The sequence below is a fragment of the Lissotriton helveticus genome, chromosome 11 (genome assembly GCF_964261635.1).
Source record: "Lissotriton helveticus chromosome 11, aLisHel1.1, whole genome shotgun sequence".
In the NCBI taxonomy this organism is placed as follows: Eukaryota; Metazoa; Chordata; class Amphibia; order Caudata; family Salamandridae; genus Lissotriton; species Lissotriton helveticus.
Window position 1 is genome coordinate 549,323,047 of NC_136072.1, and position 18,254 is coordinate 549,341,300.

The following is an 18,254-nucleotide window of genomic DNA, read 5'->3' on the forward strand; positions in this document are numbered from 1 at the left end:
TGCACTCACTACTCTGCACTCACTACTCTGCACACTGCACTCACTACTCTGCACTCTGCACTCACTACTCTGCACTCTGCACTCACTACTCTGCACTCTGCACTCTGCACTCACAATTCTGCACTCACAACTCTGCACTCACAACTCTGCACTCACTACTCTGCACTCACTACTCTGCACTCACTACTCTGCACTCTGCACTCACTACTCTGCACTCTGCACTCACTTCTCTGCACTCTGCACTCACTTCTCTGCACTCTGCACTCACTACTCTGCACTCACTTTTCTGCACTCACTTCTCTGCACTCACAACTCTGCACTCACAACTCTGCACTCACAACTCTGCACTCACAACTCTGCACTCACAACTCTGCACTCTGCACTCACTACTCTGCACTCTGCACTCACTACTCTGCACTCACTACTCTGCACTCTGCACTCACTACTCTGCACTCACAACTCTGCACTCACTACTCTGCACTCACTACTCTGCACTCACTACTCTGCACTCACTACTCTGCACTCACAACTCTGCACTCACAACTCTGCACTCACAACTCTGCACTCTGTACTCACTACTCTGCACTCACTACTCTGCACTCTGCACTCACTACTCTGCACTCTGCACTCACTACTCTGCACTCGGCACTCACTACTCTGCACTCACTTTTCTGCACTCACTTCTCTGCACTCACAACTCTGCACTCACAACTCTGCACTCACTACTCTGCACTCACAACTCTGCACTCTGCACTCACTACTCTGCACTCTGCACTCACTACTCTGCACTCACTACTCTGCACTCTGCACTCACTACTCTGCACTCACAACTCTGCACTCACTACTCTGCACTCACTACTCTGCACTCACTACTCTGCACTCACTACTCTGCACTCACAACTCTGCACTCACAACTCTGCACTCACAACTCTGCACTCTGCACTCACTACTCTGCACTCACTACTCTGCACTCTGCACTCACTACTCTGCACTCTGCACTCACTACTCTGCACTCGGCACTCACTACTCTGCACTCACTTTTCTGCACTCACTTCTCTGCACTCACTACTCTGCACTCACTACTCTGCACTCACTTCTCTGCACTCACTACTCTGCACTCACTACTCTGCACTCACTACTCTGCACTCACTACTCTGCACTCACTACTCTGCACTCACTACTCTGCACTCACTACTCTGCACTCTGCACTCACTACTCTGCACTCACTACTCTGCACTCTGCACTCACTACTCTGCACTCTGCACTCACTTCTCTGCACTCACTTCTCTGCACTCTGCACTCACTTCTCTGCGCTCTGCACTCACTACTCTGCACTCACTTCTCTGCACTCACTACTCTGCACTCACTACTCTGCACTCACTACTCTGCACTCACTACTCTGCACTCTGCACTCACTACTCTGCACTCACTACTCTGCACTCACTACTCTGCACTCACTACTCTGCACTCACTACTCTGCACTCTGCACTCACTACTCTGCACTCACTACTCTGCACTCACTACTCTGCACTCACTACTCTGCACTCTGCATTCACTACTCTGCACTCTGCACTCACTACTCTGCACTCACTACTCTGCACTCACAACTCTGCACTCACAACTCTGCACTCACTACTCTGCACTCACAACTCTGCACTCACTACTCTGCACTCACTACTCTGCACTCACTACTCTGCACTCACTACTCTGCTACTCTGCACTCACTACTCTGCACTCACTACTCTGCACTCACTACTCTGCACTCTGCACTCACTACTCTGCACTCACTACTCTGCACTCAGCACTCACTACTCTGCACTCTGCACTCACTACTCTGCACTCACTACTCTGCACTCACTACTCTGCACTCACTACTCTGCACTCACTACTCTGCACTCTGCACTCACTACTCTGCACTCACTACTCTGCACTCACTACTCTGCACTCTGCACTCACTACTCTGCACTCTGCACTCACTACTCTGGACTCTGCACTCACTACTCTGTACTCTGCACTCACTACTCTGCACTCACTACTCTGCACTCACTACTCCGCACTCACTACTCCGCACTCACTACTCCGCACTCACTACTCTGCACTCTGCACTCACTGCTCTGCACTCACTACTCTGCACTCACTACTCTGCACTCACTACTCTGCACTCACTACTCTGCACACACTACTCTGCACTCTGCACACACTACTCTGCACACACTACTCTGCACACACTACTCTGCACTCTGCACACACTACTCTGCACTCTGCACACACTACTCTGCACACACTACTCTGCACACACTACTCTGCACTCACTACTCTGCACTCTGCACTCACTACTCTGCACTCACTACTCTGCACTCACTACTCTTCACTCACTACTATTCACTCTGCACACACTACTCTGCACTCACTACTCTTCATTCACTACTCTTCACTCTGCACTCACTACTCTGCACTCACTACTCTGCACTCTGCACACACTACTCTGCACTCACTACTCTGCACTCACTACTCTGCACACACTACTCTGTCCTCACTACTCTGCACTCACTACTCTGCACTCTGCACACTCACTCTGCACTCACACTCTGCAATATACATCAAACTCACCCTAGTACTTGGTAAAACGGTGAGCAGTTACACATGAGCCACATGCGGATATTGCGCACTACATCCAACTTGCATATCTAAGGATCCCCACATTCCTCGTAGCGCTTCGAATCTCCCTGTGCAGCTCTTGGACCGAAAGAGTGGAATCCTTATTATAAATTGTGTGCACACCTGGTTCAAATGCGTTCACGGTGGTTGGCAGAGGTAAAGCAGCTCAATGGGTTAGGCGCCAACAGCACAGGCCCTGTGTAACTTGCAGGACATGCTTCAAACCCTAACATAACCAGCTCAACCTTCTGCCTCACAGAGGGATGAAGTGAGCGCCGTTCTACTGGGCAGACCTGGGGTCGGGCGTGAGATTCGCCAGGGGCGTGCACGTCGCCAGGGGCATGCACACGTGCACAGCAGTGCGCAGCCCCTGCCTGAGAGGACGAGGAGCCCCCTGCGGTGAGGACCGGCCAGAGGCCTGATGCAGGCCGCAGTTGCAGCGACTTCATGGATGGCGGACGTTTCGGATCTGCAGGGTGCTCCCAGATTTGAGGGATCTCATGCAGTTCTGCATTCTTATGCGAGAAGCCCCCGCGGTGGCAGCAGACGTCAGGAGTGGCGGCTGAGGCTGCTGATGAGGTAAGTGGGGCTTAATTGTGAGGGGGAGGCGGGCGTCTGTGTGTGCCTGGGGGGGGGGCGGCGGCGGTGTGGGGGGGCGGCGGCGGTGGTGTGTGTATGCTGTGTGTATGCCGTTTGTGCGTGCCTTCGGCCTTCAGTAACGCTGTGTGTGTGCGCACGCGCACAAAGCGCGTCCACATACCCTAAGCGGCTCGTGCACCTGTCTGTCTCCCTTGGGAGGCATTTTAACTACAATAGGTCTCGCTGCCGAGACCTAAAAAGCCAGTTCTGAATTAGACGGTTATTAACAAAGAAAAAGATACGTTTTGTTTAAAAAAAAGTATAACTATTTATTTTCCCTGTATCAGTCACACAGAATAGTTGTTATAATGCTGCAGTACTGCACATCTCACCAGCGTCGGCAGCAGTGTCGCATTTAGCAGCCCACCGGCCTCACCCCCGCGGGGCACCATTACGGCCGTCATGTGCTTTATTCCTTGAAGGGCCCGGCCGCCTCAGTGGGCAGAGAGACCAGCAGGCACTGAGGCGTGGTGGTCACGTGATGTTCCTCGAGACCAGTGCACGAGCTCCACCCGCGCGGCCGGCCGAAGCCGGCTTCCGGTGTGAGGATACTGTGACTAGTAAACACCAGCTTTGAAAATCGTGCAGAAATTGGTTGCAAAATCGCTAGGCCTCAGGCCTACATCAGAATGCATGTGCAGGACTGCCTTTTGGCAAGGGCACAGGGCGCCAGTCTTCAGAGGGGCGCGGGGAGCTGTCTGAAGTATCCCGCCCACCTGGCTCAAATCATTCACACTAAACCTCTTTCAATCACCTCTTCTTCGCCTGCCATCACATGCTTGACACCCCCAACCCCACCAACTGCCGGTTACATGGTGTCTGTGTTCAGCTGTGTGAAGGTGAGAAACCCCATCACCCCAAACACCGACCCCCCCCCCCATCCCCGCCCACGCACAAACAACCCCACCCACTTGTCTAAAGGTCAGCCGAGGAAGGTGCCGAGATGCTCGCGGCCTGAGGCAGCCACTCACCACTGACCCGTGAACACATAATGATGCCTCAGCACTTTTACCAGCAGCAGCGAGGGCACAAAATGCATTTTCTCCCCGTGCACAACCCGAGCAAGGGCCGTCTGCGGCTATCGAGTATGTTATAAAAGCGGGTCAGGTTGGTTCAGAATTGTAAAACATTGTGGCTTGTGTTATGACGTATGATTTAGGAACTGGAAATGTCAAGCGGCCAACAGTGCAAGGAGAAATGAGTATTCGTTATGAACTTGTGACTTACAGTCCTATGAAGGGCTCTGGAGAGCCATACTGTCCTGCTCTGTGTTTTTTGCCTCAGTAAACTATAAAAATCATTGAAACTGACTGAGGTTCTCTTTGTTAACTGACTTAAGACCCCAGAGCAGCGTCTGAGTCAAGGGGTCCCAAATAAACACCCCTATTTCAGAGAGTGTCTACTGCCTGCTCTACATGGACTTGGAAATACCAGCTGCGGTGAAAGCAAGATTACTAGTGCCAGGCGCGCAACACCCATTGGGCTCACCGGGCTTCAGCCCCCCCCCCGTCGTCTTCTTCAGCCCGGGCTAATTGACACGCACTGAGATGACTGCGCATCGGAGCTGAGAATGTCATTGTTATTGATGCATTCTGAGAGGCCCGGCAGCCCGAGCCAGCCAGCCTCTGAACAGTATCAAGTAAACCCCCAGCCCCCCCCCTCTTGTTTTCCTTTACTAGCGCCGAGGTGATATCCTTGCCTGAAGGCAGGGATTTCACCTAAGCACTTGATGTGTTCAGCATGGGGTGGGAGTGGGAAGATGCACACAGCAGGGGGAAAGGGCTGGCCAGTGCAGGTGACGCTTTTCCTTTGTAAAGGAATTTCTGCTGGTGTCATATCCCAGGGTTTGCTGTCTGTGCACTTGTACGGATGTGTATTCCATACAAGTGCACAGACCGCAAACCCTGGGCTATGACGCCAGAAGGAATTAATTTACAAATGAAAAGCTTCACTTGCACTGGACATCCCATTCCCCCTGCTGTCCATGCACTTGTAGGGAATTCACATCCACAGCGCACCTCACCAGATAAATGGTGAACAGGGCCATGTATCTTTCTCTAAAGAGGAGAGTCCCCTCCGAATATGAATATGTAGTGTAAGTTTGTAGTGTTCATTTTTTGGGGTGCTAGTGGGTAATTTTAGGGTTCAGGGTGGGTTACGAATTGGGGTGCCAGGGGGTAATTGTAGGATTCTGAGTGGGTATGGGTTTTAGGGTGCCAGGGATAATTTTAGGGTAGTAATGGGTTTTGGTGTGCCAGGGGGCAATTTTAGGGTTCAGGACTGGTATGGGGGCCAGGGGGTAATTTAGGCGTTCAGGGTGGATGTGGGTTTTGGGGTGCCAGGGGTAATTTTAGGCTTCAGGGTGGGTATGGGTTTTGGGGAACCAGGGGTAATATTAGGGTGCAGCGTGGGTATGGGTTTTGGGGTGCCAGGGGTAATTTTAGGGTTCAGGGTGGGTATGGATTTTGTTGGGCAAGGGTGTAATTTTAGGGTTCCAGGGGTAATTTTGGGGGTCAGAGTGGTAATGGGTTTTGGGGTGCCAGGTGTAATTTTAGTGTTCAGGGAGGGCATGGGTTTTGGGGTTCCTGGGGTAATTTTAGGGTTCAGGGTGGGTATGGGAATTGGGGTGCCAGGGGGTAATTTTATGGTTTAGGGTGGTAATGGGTTTTAGGGGGCCATGGGGTTGTTAGGGTTCAGGGCAGGTATGAGGGGGTGGACATTTTAGAGTTTAGGGTGGGTGTGGTTTTCGGGTGTCGGGGCAATTTTAGGGTTCACGGTGGGTATGGGTTTTGGGGTGCCAGGGTGTAATTTTAAGGTTTAGGGTGGTTAAGGGTTTTGGGGTGCTATGGAGTTAATTTTAGGGTTCAGGGTGGGTATGGGTTTTCGGGTGTCAGGGGGGCAATTTTAGGATTCAGGGTGGGTATGGGTTTTGGGGTGCCATGGGGTTCATTTTAGGGTTCAGTGCGGGTATGGGTTTTGGGTTTGTGAGGGGGGGACATTTTAGGTTTCAGGGTGGGTGTGGGTTTTCGAGTGTCAGGGGAGCAGGGGGGCAGTTTTAGGGTTCAGGGTGGGTATGGGTTTTGGCAGTGGCGTCACTAGGTGGGTGCGGGGGGTGCGGACCGCACCGGGTGACACCAACACATGGGCTGACACCAATCTGCACTGCAGCCTCACATCTGCTCTCACCTTTACTGTCGCTCCCTGTGCAAGCTTGTTCCTCATGCTGTTCACACTCGCCAGCGTCTCGCAGGAGATCTGCAATTCTTGACTACAATTTTCTTTGCTCACAAGGCAACTCTATAGCAGCCTAGCTCACCTGAGGGTGCATGGTTTCCTATTTTTCAGTATCTTGCACAGTCTTCAGTTTTTCAGTGAACCAGTTCCAAATTTCAGCTTGCTTTTCACTACAGTGCAACCTGTTGATCGCACTCTTGTTTATACAAATCCAGGGAAGACAGATGGAGTAAGAGAGAGAGGGAGACAGAGGGAGCTAGAGGGAGTAATACAGAGAGAGGGCGCTAGAGAGAGCAAGACAGAGAGAGAGGGAGATAAAGGAGTAAGACAGAAAGAGAGAGGGAGCTAGAGGGAGTAAGACAGAGAGCGAGAGAGCTAGAGTGAGAAAGACCGGAAGAGAGGGAGCTAGAGGGACTAAGAGAGAGAGGGAGACAGAGGGAGCTAGAGGGAGCAAGACAGAGAGGGAGAGGGAGCTAGACAGAGAGAGAGGGCGCTAGAGGGAGTAAGACAGAGAGAGGGAGCTAGACAGAGAGAGGGGGCTAGAGGGAGTAAGACAGAGAGAGAGGGAGCTAGAGGGAGCTAGACAGAGAGAGGGAGCTAGAGGGAGTAAGACAGTGAGAGAGGGAGACAGAGGGAGTAAGACAGAGAGCGGGAGCTAGAGGGAGCTAGACAGAGAGAGGGAGCTAGAGGGAGTAAGACAGAGAGAGGGGAGCTAGAGGGAGTAATACAGAGAGAGAGGGAGCTAGAGGGAGCTAGACAGAGAGTGAGCTAGAGGGAGTAAGACAGAGAGAGAGGGAGCTAGAGGGAGCTAGACAGAGAGAGGGAGCTAGAGGGAGTAAGACAGTGAGAGAGGGAGACAGAGGGAGTAAGACAGAGAGCGGGAGCTAGAGGGAGCTAGACAGAGAGAGGGAGCTAGAGGGAGTAAGACAGAGAGAGGGGAGCTAGAGGGAGTAATACAGAGAGAGAGGGAGCTAGAGGGAGCTAGACAGAGAGAGTGAGCTAGAGGGAGTAAGACAGAGAGAGAGGGAGCTAGAGGGAGCTAGACAGAGAGAGGGAGCTAGAGGGAGTAAGACAGAGAGAGAGGGAGACAGAGGGAGTAAGACAGAGAGAGGGAGCTAGAGGGAGCTAGACAGAGAGAGGGAGCTAGAGGGAGTAAGACAGAGAGAGAGGGAGCTAGAGGGAGTAATACAGAGAGAGAGGGAGCTAGAGGGAGCTAGACAGAGAGGGAGCTAGAGGGAGTAAGACAGAGAGAGAGGGAGCTAGAGGGAGCTAGACAGAGAGAGGGAGCTAGAGGGAGTAAGACAGTGAGAGAGGGAGACAGAGGGAGCTAGAAGGAGTAAGACAGAGAGAGAGAGGGAGCTAGACAGAGAGAGAGGGAGCTAGAGGGAGTAAGACAGAGAGAGAGGGAGCTAGAGGGAGTAAGACAGAGAGAGAGGGAGCTAGAGGGAGCTAGACAGAGAGAGTGAGCTAGAGGGAGTAAGACAGAGAGAGAGGGAGCTAGAGGGAGCTAGACAGAGAGAGGGAGCTAGAGGGAGTAAGACAGAGAGAGAGGGAGACAGAGGGAGTAAGACAGAGAGAGGGAGCTAGACGGAGCTAGACAGAGAGAGGGAGCTAGAGGGAGTAAGACAGAGAGAGAGGGAGCTAGAGGGAGTAATACAGAGAGAGAGGGAGCTAGAGGGAGCTAGACAGAGAGAGGGAGCTAGAGGGAGTAAGACAGAGAGAGAGGGAGCTAGAGGGAGCTAGACAGAGAGAGGGAGCTAGAGGGAGTAAGACAGTGAGAGAGGGAGACAGAGGGAGCTAGAAGGAGTAAGACAGAGAGAGAGAGGGAGCTAGACAGAGAGAGAGGGAGCTAGAGGGAGTAAGACAGAGAGAGAGGGAGCTAGAGGGAGTAAGACAGAGAGAGAGGGAGCTAGAGGGAGCTAGACAGAGAGAGGGAGCTAGAGGGAGTAAGACAGAGAGAGAGAGGGAGCTAGAGGGAGTAAGACACAGAGAGAGAGAGAGCTAGAGGGAGCTAGACAGAGAGAGGGAGCTAGAGGGAGTAAGACAGAGAGAGAGGAAGCTAGGGAGAGCAAGGGAGAGGGAGACAGAGGGAGACAGAGGGAGCTAGAGGGAGTAAGACAGAGAGAGATGGAGCTAGACAGAGAGAGGGAGCTAGAGGGAGTAAGAGAGAGAGAGGGAGCTAGAGGGAGCAAGACAGAGAGAGAGAGAGATCTAGAGGGAGTAAGACAGAGTGAGAGAGAGATCTAGAGGGAGTAAGACAGAGTGATAGAGAGCTAGAGGGCGCTAGACAGGGAGAGGGAGCTAGAGGGAGTAAGAGAGAGAGAGAGGGAGCTAGAGGGAGTAAGAGAGAGGGGGCTAGAGGGAGTAAGAGAGAGAGAGAGGGAGCTAGAGGGAGTAAGACAGAGAGAGAGGGAACCAGAGGGAGCTAGAGGGAGTAAGACAGAGAGAGGGAGCTAGACAGAGAGAAGGAGCTAGAGGGAGTAAGACAGTACCTAGCGCCGTACATTTCTGACAGAGGTGGTCCATGCGGTAAGTCGTGAGGGGGTGACACCATGAGTTACCCGCACCGGGTGACACCAACCCCAGTGACGCCACAGGGTTTTGGGGTGCCAGGGGGAGAATTTAATGTTCAGCATGGGTATGGGTTTTAGGGTGCCAGGGGTAATTTTAAGGTTCAATGTGGGTATGGGTTTGGGGGGCAAGGGTGTAATTTTAGGGATCAGCGCGGGTATGAGTTTCTGGGCTTCAAGGGGGTGATTTTAGGGTCCAGAGTGGTAATGGGTTTTGGGGTGCCAGGGGGTAATTTTAGGGTTCAGGGTGGGTATGGGTTTTGGGGTGCCTGGGGGTAATTTTGGGGTTCAGGGTGGTAATGGATTTGGGGGGGCAAGGGTGTAATTTTAGGGATCAGTGCGGGTATGGGTTTTGGGGAGCCAGAGGTAATTTTAGGGTTCAGGGTGGGTATGGGTTTTGGGGGGTAAGGGTGTAATTTTAGGGATCGGCGTGGGTTTGGGGTTCTAGGTGGATGATTTCAGGGTTCAGGGTGGTAATGGGTTTTGGGTTGCGAGGGGGTAATTTTAGGGTTGCATGTTTTCTCCACTTGACCTGAGCATTAATCGATCCCGTTTATCTGACATTTTAGCCCCGCCCCATTGATTAACATTAGCCACGCCCCTTCATTTGCCATGTTAGCCCCCCCCGAAATTAAGACCTAGTTGCGCCCCTGACTAGTGCAGACCTTTCTATCCTTACCTTTCAGCAGTGGATGCCTGCTTACCTCCTGTGTAAGAGGACCAACCAGTCTTCCTTAATTGTGGTCCTTTACTATTGTGGGGCATATATTGATGTGTACAAGTTCTAGAAGTGACAGGCCGTGTATGAACTGCAGTACTACCAGAAACTCCCACCTCCCTTCCTGCATACCCGAAGGGCCTGGCCCCGCTCCCAGAGTGGATGCACGTTCCACCTGGACCAGATGACAGCATCTCATTGGAAGCAAGAGTGATTCAAGACTCCTGCATGCTCGCCTATCCATGCAGGGGGACTGGACCTGGAAGAATTCCCCAGATTTCAAAGGTCACAGGACTGATCGCTCAGCTTGACCATTAGTACTGTGTGTCGGAAGCAGTCGGTTCCAGGATTTTCTTTCCATCCAAGGAAGACCTGAGCACAAGTGCAGCTAAAACAACTGAGCTGCAGAGGTAACACTCTGCAGGAAAATGTCGTCCTTGGTTGATTGGGGAAAAGCCTGGGTCAAAGACTCAAGACGAAGTGCTGGTGCATACATGCTGTGTGAGGCAAGACTGCTGGCTGAAGATGAAGGCGCTGGACTGTACCTTTCAGGAGGAATGGCCCAGTCTCTGAGCCAGAGAAGCCAACTGTGACTCTTGCGAGTCCCTTCATGTAAATCTTGTAAACTTTCTCACCAACTCAGATATTCTGTATAGACGTGTTATCTTTGATGTGAACATTTACTGTTGTAAAGTGCTCGGATACATTCAGGTCTACCTAGCGCTATATAAAACTCTCTAATACATAAACTGTAGCAAGGAGACCTGAGGGTGTCATCGTGGGAATGTGCCATCTCCAGGACACGCAGTCTTCAGTCCACCAGCTTCCAGAGTTTCCCAAACATCAGCTGCTACTGCATGGCATCATGCAGGCCCAGAGGAACAACTGTCACCTGTCAACGATGCGAGGAAGTCTAGGATTCTCGTCCTGATCCCATCCTTGCTGTGGGAAAACCTATGTGCGTCTTCCATTTGTTTCCAGAGGTCCCGAAGATTCCCTCACCTTCGCCCCCTGGTCTTGACCCAGACTGCATGTCATTATCCCATGCAGTTCTCGAGATAGGGACATTTGACCCCACCAAGTCACCACTCAATGAAGTACGTTGTTTGCAGCTAGTTATGGACTTCTTCAGAATCCTCTTGGGCACATTTCCTGTTGAAATTTTGTGACTTTGACTGGTGACCAACACGTTACGGGCGCCTGAACGTTTGTGTGCCATATAGATTGCCCAGACCACAAATTAGTGCCCCCAGTTCCACCCATGTGTCAAATTCTGTGGCATGGTTGACTAAATCAAGCACCACAAAAAGGCAAATCATGATGCATTAGCATTATTTGCCATTTTAACATATATTAATACATTCTGAGCAAATGCTGTAACTCATTAGTACCAGTGTAATACTTAAATATAAAAATCAGCAAATGGTCGTTGACCAGTTAACCTGTTCAAAGGATCTGCTATTGTGGGCACTTTGCGTGGCACTTTCGGAGTACCTTTTGACCCACTTGAGCTAAAAACATTTTTTTTTTCAAACCTGCAAAGTATGCAACAGATGGATTATGTGACAACTCTGGTACAACCACAATATTGCCGAAAGTGCAGTGGCCGTAGAATCAATTATTACCAGTGGCTATGGTTATATAGTTAATAAGCACTATTCCTCTGCGGAAAAGTAACGGAAACATTCATTTGTGGCTTTGTTTTTACTTGGAAGTGCATAGATCTTTTTCTGGATAAAAGGTTGCCCTGCAGATTTGCACAACATTCTAATCTACGGAGGTATTCTTCTATATTGCATTTTTTTCTATTTAAGCATTATTTTGCCACAGACACATTAACAGGAGTCACGTATAGAGGGAGTGATGGGCCACAACTCAAGGCTGTCCTCTCATAGAAGTCGTAGCTCTCGAACACTCCGCAAGAAATAAGCCTCAACTGAAGAAAACCTCACTAGAAGCTTTTTCAAAAGTTGTGTGATGTCACGTCCTGCAATGGCTTATGTTGAATGTCTCAAAGCCCTTCTTGTGATTACATTGGGGTCCAAGGTCCCCTGGTGTCACTAACTGTGATGCCATCGTAGGGAGAAAGGGTGTGTGATGTTACTTCCACCATCACAGGTATCATGCTGAATGGACATCCACGCTATTACTGTATTGCAGATAGTGTCTAAAGTAGAGTCACTTGTCACAACAGGGATGCATGGTATGCACTGCAGGGAAGAGGGCACTGGATCGACCCATCCTCACAACATGTGGTGCTGGAGGGAGATTTCACTGCAGGCACTCCCCGTCGCCACATAAACATGGCATGTGACTCAGGCTAGAGAGCGCTACATAAATATTGTTAGTATTTATTTTGAAAGTTTTATATGGCGCGAACATGACCACCGAGGGTATCAGAGCGCTTTACAGATTATGCATCACAACGGTTATAAGCAAACAAAACAGAATAAACAAGGCACCAAAATCAAAGTCTAATTGACAAACATTATACTGAGGGGAAAAAACAGACACAACAATCGTCAGCGCAACAAGGTCACAATCTAGATTGGCCCAAAAACTTGTGAACCGCGGCGCACGGGTCTTGCAAATAAGCGCAAACAAGTGTTTGGTTAAGTTGTTACTCTAAACCCCAGGAGCAAAGGTTCGCCCTTGCTCACATTCTAACCTTACCTTCAGCACGTGATCCCTGTTTGTGCAGAGGGGAGAGCCCAGTGCACACGCCCACTCTATTCACATAGATATTTATTTTTGTAGACAGCCTAGTGTATACTGCATCCACTGTGGACTGGGCTGGCTTTGGGGCGGATCCACCAGTGCAGCCGCACCTGGCCTGGAGTTGGTGGTGGGCGGGGAGGGATGGAGGGTGGCCAGCAGTTTCCAGGCAACAATAAAATTGTCAAGATAACACTGTTGAATAATGTTCCTGCTGGAAAGGGAGCTCGGTTTTGTCTAGTGGCTGTTTTGACTCATCATAAAGTAGCACAGGGGGTTAATATGCCTGCTGTAAAGAACGTGTACCATGCAGAACACAGTACTGTATTGTATTTTCTGTGGATAGCTCAGTTGGCTAGTGCTTTGGACACAGAGATCCTTTTGTTACATGAGATACAGTCCTAATATAGCACCGTGACTTATGACCTGTCATCAAAGAGCTACATGCAAACTGCATCATATGGGTTAAAATATTGTGCTTTTCCCCAGTCTTCCATGATTCCAATGTTGCTAAATAGTTAATTTGGGTAGAAATACATTGTTATTAGTAAATCCAACACAAGTAATTGTGGTATGTTTCAAATCTTGACTTTGTGTTTCTCCAGCCACTGCCGACCACTAAGGATGACGTGATTTCTACACCGTGTAGTCCTCCTTGCCCTATGTAACATATCCTATAGGCTGATTTTCACGTGTGATTCACTGTCTCTGTTGAATGTGTGGACGATGTAAAGTGCTCTGACACCCTACACTGGTATGAATAACACTATAAAACAAATTAAATGCATGTGAGAGAGAGGCTATGAAGAGATATAGGGCACTGTCGTACTAGGAGCCACCAGCGCTAAAGCTGGCCCAAACTGTGGATGCCACCACATTGGACCACAAGAATGTTGTTTGTGCCAGAGCGGAGAGCCCACTACAGGAGTGTCCGTGCAACCCACCCACCCACGCCTACCACAAGGCAAAAGGGAAGCTCCAATGCAGGGGCCCAGCCTAATACAGGAATATTGTTTGTGTACAGGTGATCTCCGTTCACCACATGATGACTGTGCAGAATGGAGAGATCAGTTACCCATGCCATAAGAACACTGTTTTATTAAAGACATTACTTAATTTCACTGGTGAGTACAGGTGGTGGGAGCCGCCACTCAGTTTTGGAAATCAAGGACCGCATTATACATGCAGTGCACATTCCTTCACTCACCCAGCGCAATGAAGGAAAATGTGCCGTATTATGATAAATGTGCTGCCCGGAGGACAGCTGCGTACTCGCGCTGCCCTGGGGCAGCGCATCGATATGAAAAACAGAGCAGCTTCTTCAAAGCCGCTCAGTGTTTTCACAGTGAAGGCAGCAACCCGCCTGCACTTTGAAGGGGATTAGAGATTCCCTTACAGGCGGGTGCAGTCAGTGACTGCACCCGCCTGCAAGGAGATGTCCTGGGGGTTCATAAAAGTCCCTTCCCCCCCCCTAGAGGGCTGTTCTCAGGGGGCGCACTGACAGTGCGCCATCTTTTAAGTGGCGCACTGTCAGTTGGCGTCCTGAGAGCTTCTATGCTTCTGCGCCCGTGTCTGTAACACAGTGCAGGCACAGAAGCAAAGGGATTCCCTCATTTGCATGGGTCACACTCCCATGCACATGAGGGAATGTCCCTGAAGATAGCTCTGGCGCACGCGCTATCGGTATTACAGAAAGCGCCGTTCAAGCGTCTGCAGTCCCTTCTGTAATACCAAAGTGCCCGGGGGCACGCAAAGCGGGCGCAAGCGCCCATTGCGCCCTAGGGCACTTAGCATAATAGGGCCCCAGGACTTAATTTTCATAATTAGACTGTGACCCAGAGCAATAAAGAGAAAGGCATAAAAGAGAGAAAGAAGGAGGAAGAGGAAGATATGAAGACAATGAGGAAGGGAGAAAGGAGGGATGAAAAATAACCCACATGAGCAAGATAAATAGACAGGAAGTGTAGGACTATGGAGAAAGAGGCACGAGGTGGAATCAGCCCAAGAGCAGGCAGTGTTATTATTTGGCATACCTGACATTTGGCATTACCGACAGTGGGATCCAAATAGTGGGGCACACTGCATGTGTTTCCATCTCACCCCAAAAAAGTATTTCTGGCTCCTGACTGGACATTCCACTGTTTGTCTCTCCCCTCACACATAAATATTGTTTGTACCCCATGAAAGAGCCCACGGCTAGGGCCTAAGCTTGCCGCATGGTTATGTGTGGTGCTGATGAGAGATTCCACAATATAGGCCATCTCCCTCACCACAGAATCATGGTCTGGTTAAAGGGGAAGGTCCACACACTGCAGGTGCCCACTATCTTCACAGGAATATTGTTCATGGAAAAACGAGAGTTCACTGCAGGTTCCCTCTCCACCACATGAATATTGTTCGTTCCCTAGCAGAGACTCTAAGCGCTAGGTAGCTCCACATGGACACAAGCTGAACCAGAGAGGAGAGAACACTGCAAGTGACTTTCCCCTCCACTTAGTCAGTGAAAAATGCAAAACGGCCCTCCCTATTTGCCCCCTCCCCCCCATCCCCTCCCATTGAGGAGGAGGTGAGGGATACTGAGATTCTGGCTCTCAAAAAGACATAAAAGCATTTTAGACTGACCTGCATCAACTTTATGTGAGTTCTTAGAGCCAAAAGATTCTGAATCACTTTGCTGATAAAGACGGTCATCCCTGCGCCTCTGTGAGAGATGGCTTCTCAATTAAATATTACACTTATTTTCACTGGATCCTTTACTTCCTCTAATCCCTTTGTATTGCAACCCACCATGTGAGTTCAGGTATTATGTATTTACAGTGCAGTAATGACTACACACTATCAAATAAGGATATCGAAAGTAAAGAAATCCCCCATCTTTTAGTGGATCTCTGGATGCTACGCAAACTGTGTTCTAATCCTGATGAAGATTCATAGTTTAGTGCTAAAGGTTGAAACGCTGCCTGTACCCAGTTTTGGTCTAATTTCGGACCCACTTATGTACCATTTATTCATCAAAGGGCCGGCTATTTGCATAGCTAATGTGTCATTCAAATTTGCTTTTTCCGTTATGTCCATTATGATAACTATCAATCACAGAGAGCTTTATTTCGGCCAAGCGGCCATAAAAGCACATACAATGTTACAAGTACATTTAATACAATGGAAAAAAACAACAGATAACAAATGTTATGCTAAAATGCCATCATGAAATCAAGAGTGTAGATGCAAGTTGTACATAAATTTAAGATTCAGCATTGGCTGCACTACCTCTTGTCAATTCTCAGTACTAAGGTAGTGCAAGCGATATTCAACAATGAATATATATTTTACATCACAATGAAGACAATTCCAATGGCCCTTAAAATCCGGTAATGTGAACTAAAATTCTAACTTTGACTGATAGCCCGAGGGCATATTTTAAGAAGACACGTTAAGATGTTTGAAATATAAAACATTTGAGAGGAGTAGATAAATAACACAACCCCAGAAAGAAGGAAATTTACAGTACAGTAATCAAACTACGAAAAGATACAATCATGGCATGTCAGCAAATTTAATGAGCATCAGATTGGGGGTTTTCTAGGTTCTTTTTCTTTAAGATGCCCCTGCGGATGCACCACACCGAAAATAGAAACCTGGAAATAGCGAACACAAGTAATGGATGATAAATATTACAACTGAGCCCCGCAACACCCACACTAATGTTCTAGCATTTGCGTTCCACAGTAATGGTTTACACTGTGCAGAACATAGCATTTAAATTTAGAACTATATTAAACTCCTGCCATGTGTATTCATTGTAAGGAATACAACATATTCAGTTGATCCGTCATATTTACCACAGTCTAGGCTAGCCTAGAGAGAAACTACTTCAGTCAGGAACCAATGTATTTAGTTTTGCAATATCTATAGTGGCCTAGACTAAGCCTCAAGCCATGTGCCCCACTCAATGAAATCTGCTTGTGACAGTGTGAAGAGTCCACTATGAGAACCTCTTCGTCACAACAACGAAGCCGCTGTAGGCGAGGACCCTCTCGTTATATGGGCGTCGCTAGTGTTGCAGGGGAAGAGTCCGCTGGTGATGACCACCAAATCCCCTCATCAGCTAGACATGACATTCCTTGTGCTGCCCATGACCAGCATATCCTCTCATCACATGAGCATCGCTTATGCCCCAGGGGAGACGACTGCCAGAGACCACCAGGTCCCCTCATCAGAGGGACATCACTTGTGCTGCAGGCGAGACCCCGGGTACTACCTATACGACCTACAGTCCACTGTAGGGCCCACCATTTATTACAGAAATAGTGTCTGTGCCAGTCTTTCTCCACTCCATAGCCCCTTTCCACGTGTTCACCTACTTTCGATTGCACCGCCCCGGTCGGTAGGTTGGGCACCACCATCGCCGAGACAACCCAGTCTGGAGCAAGACTCACCCCCCGGGGCTGTTGTGTCCATGCTCCGTTCACTTGGAGGTCCATGCTCCTTCCGGCTACTACTCTTGGTATTTACCACCACGGGGCGGAGCCAGACTGCTTACTTCACAGGGACTGGGGCGGCCTCTTCAACTGGAGCCTGGAGACAGAAGGACAGGACAGCCTTGAATACTCACCCTAAACCTCATGTCTGACACAGACCAGGACCTGCATACATAATGGGCGTTTGGGAAGTCGTGACACCCCAATTAAAAGCATATTTATGATAATATGAAAACATGTGTGCTCTTCTAGAACCAATCTCCATACAACGACGTCGCATGAGTCAAACTTGTTGTGTAATTATAATTATCCAATTAAAGGGGTGCTCGTTTTCAGCGGCAGCCCCAACCTTTTTGGAGCCCCCATTACCCTAAGTCCTATGGGTTTCTGTGCGGTGTAGGAGTTTTAGGGGGGCAATCACATTCTGCGGGGTCGGGTGAGGGGGTCATTTAGCGTTAGGCCACTGCTCTTTTTGTCAATCATCGATAAACGGAATGTTAACACTCCCGCGTTCCACTTGAGTGGAACCTCGGACTTGCAAGATACAAGCTAATCTATGCAACAGGCCCTGAACACACTAAGCTATCGTGATAGACCAACTAGAAGCAGCGACCTGGACACTGATATTCCAAAGTGGGATGTCGCCAGTTATCCAAAAGTTGTTTAAATGTCAAAAAAACCTATTGAGTTGGATGTTAACAAACAGTCCTACTTGAGGAATCCATGCCAGATTTTCAAAATAACCAGACAAATTACATGTTTACATACAATGAATTTGACTGGGAAACCATTCCATAGTTGGTAGGAAATCTGAAAATGAAAATGTGGCATGGATTTATCCCAAGTAGAACTAGGCTGGACACAACGGGGTTAGAGATTTCTTAATCTAACTAGGAAATGAAAAATTTAAAAACCACCACGAATTACAGAGAGCATTAAACCCCTACATGTTCCCACTCGCATAATGCCAGGTTAAAGGCCACTGTTAAAAACAAGCACTGGCAAAGCCAAGCGGTCTGCTTTTACTGTTTGCATACCTGAGGAGTTATTTTATGCAGGTAAGCAGATGCATTGGTGCCCATTATGGGAATGTTTTTTTATAATATAAAAAGTATTTGAAGATGGCCTCCTATGCGTGTGTACCCATGCGGATGGACGGGCAGCAAGCCTGGCATTTTTTAGGTTATAAAATACGTACAAGATGCCACACATACAAACTCAAGTAAGTGGCCGGTACCATTC

General features: G+C 49.2%; 1 protein-coding gene across 5 annotated transcripts in view; it reads right to left on the bottom strand.

Moving 5' to 3' along the window:
- Window positions 1-18,254, bottom strand: part of SORBS3 (sorbin and SH3 domain containing 3) — a 349,900-nt gene that overhangs the window by 240,920 nt on the left and 90,726 nt on the right. Inside the window, exon 1 of one of the 5 annotated variants that reach the window (XM_078666294.1) lies at window positions 12,493-12,519. The exons of the other annotated variants lie outside the window; for them this stretch is intronic. The gene's annotated coding sequence lies outside the window, so the exon portion shown is untranslated. Of the gene's footprint in view, window positions 1-12,492; window positions 12,520-18,254 lie in introns of those variants that run through there. 5 annotated transcript variants of the gene reach the window in all.